The following is a 2,015-nucleotide window of genomic DNA, read 5'->3' as shown; positions in this document are numbered from 1 at the left end:
GTTTCTTTTCAGCACTGTAGCCAGGCTGACAGAGTCCCAGCTCTATTGAGCCATCTATTCCTATAGCTCTGAGTAGTGACAACTTTATGAGCCTCTTTAATGATAAAATTATAACAATTAGAGATGATCACCTTTTGCCCTCAATTTCAACGGTTCACCTTCAAACGCAGTAGCAATAGAAAGATCAACAAGACCTGACATATACTTAGACTGCTTCTGTCCTATAGACCTTCAACAATAAATGTCTAAGGTCTCTTTAGCTAAGCCATCTACCTGTCTCTTAGATCCCATTCCAATGAGGCTACTTAAAGAAGCGTTACCCGTGGTTAACACTCCATTACTCAGAAACATCGCCAAACTCCTTCCCACACTCACGCCAGCAGATGTTGAAAAGCTTGCTTTTGTCTCCTCCAGGCTGGACTACTTCAATGCGCTCCTCGCTGGGATCCCTGAGAAAAGCCTTCAGAAGCCAAAGTACATCCAATACAGCGCTGCTAGAATCCTGAAGAGGGTGCCTAAACATGCCCACATCCCCCCCATCACTCCACTGGCTTCCTGTCTCACTCAGGATTGAGTGCAAGGTCTCCCTTCTTACCCATCCGTGCATCCATGGTGAAGCCCCCCCCCACCCAACTCAAGGAACTCCTCACCCCACAAACCTCAACTCGTACCCTCCAATCTTTCTCAGCGTATGGCTTTAAAACCTATCTTTTTAGGAGAGCTTTTGATTGAACTCTTGAAGTGCATTACAAATTAAATGTATTGTTATTATTATTATTACTAGACATGATCAATATGTCTCTATTAACATTTATGTACTGCAGTCATTTAAAGTAGCTGTGATTAACCTCTCCTGAAAAAAACCCTCCCTCAGACCCTGAGGTCTTAGCCAACTATAGACCTATATCTAAACTTCCCTTTATCTCCAAGATCCTTGAGAAGGTAGTCGCTAATCAGTTATGTTATTTTCTACATAGCAATAGTTTGCTTGAGGACTTTCAGTCAAGATTTAGAGAGCATCATAGCACAGAGACAGCTCTGGTGAAAATGACTAATGACCTTCTGACTGCTGCAGACACAGGACTTGTCTCTGTACTTGTTTTACTAGATCTTAATGTGTGTGTGTGTCTGTGTTGTCTCTGTACTTGTTTTACTAGATCTTAGTACTGCATTTGACACCACTGACCATACTATCTTGTAACAGAGACTGGAGAATTTAGTTGGCTTCAAGTCATATTTATCCGATCAATCTCAATTTGTTAAGGTTAACGACAAATCCTCCAAGTACGCTAAAGTCAGCCATGGCGTTCCACAAGGCTCAGTGCTTGGACCATTTCTATTCTCTTGTTATATGCTTCTTCTGGGTAATATTGTTAGGAAACACTCAATTAACTTTAGTTGTTATGCAGATGACACCCAATTATATCTATCAATCAAGCCAGACGAAACCAGTCAGTTAGCTAAACGTCAACAAACTTCCTGCTATGACATGAACTACTACGAACTACTATTTATAGTGACTGTTCCATTAGCTTTTACTGTGACTGTTATTGCCGCTGTATATCACCCCCCCAACCGGCCGTCAGACACCCCATACCAAGAGCCTGGATCTGTCCCAGATTTCTTCCTAAAAGGGAGTTTTTTTCTCACCACTGTTGCACTAAATGCTTGCTCTGGAGGGAACTACTAGAACTGTTGGGTCCTTGTAAATAAAAGAATGGTCTAGACCTACTTTATCTGTAAACTATCTGTAAATTATAGTGTGTGGTCTAGACCTACTCTATCTGTAAATTATACAGTGAGGTCTAGACCTACTCTATCTGTAAATTATAGAGCGGTCTAGAACTGCTCTATCTTTAAATTATAGTGGTCTAGACCTGCTCTATCTGTAAATTATAGACTGCGGTCTAGACCTGCTCTATCCGTAAATTATAGAGTGGTCTAGACCTGCTCTATCTGTAATTTATAGAGTGTGGTCTAGACCCGCTCTATCTGTAAAGTGTCTCAAGATAACT

At 41.3% G+C, this 2,015-nt stretch overlaps 1 long non-coding RNA gene across 1 annotated transcript in view; it reads right to left on the bottom strand.

The window, feature by feature from the left end:
- The window catches only part of LOC116705681 (uncharacterized), a 19,480-nt gene that overhangs the window by 16,201 nt on the left and 1,264 nt on the right, over positions 1 to 2,015 (bottom strand). Inside the window, exon 2 of the long non-coding RNA XR_004335992.1 lies at positions 1,080 to 1,083. This is a non-coding gene — a long non-coding RNA (uncharacterized LOC116705681). The remainder of the gene's footprint in view (positions 1 to 1,079; positions 1,084 to 2,015) is intronic.

This window comes from Etheostoma spectabile, chromosome 17 (assembly GCF_008692095.1).
Source record: "Etheostoma spectabile isolate EspeVRDwgs_2016 chromosome 17, UIUC_Espe_1.0, whole genome shotgun sequence".
Classification (NCBI taxonomy): domain Eukaryota; kingdom Metazoa; phylum Chordata; class Actinopteri; order Perciformes; family Percidae; genus Etheostoma; species Etheostoma spectabile.
This window is presented reverse-complemented; position numbering and strand designations above follow the sequence as displayed.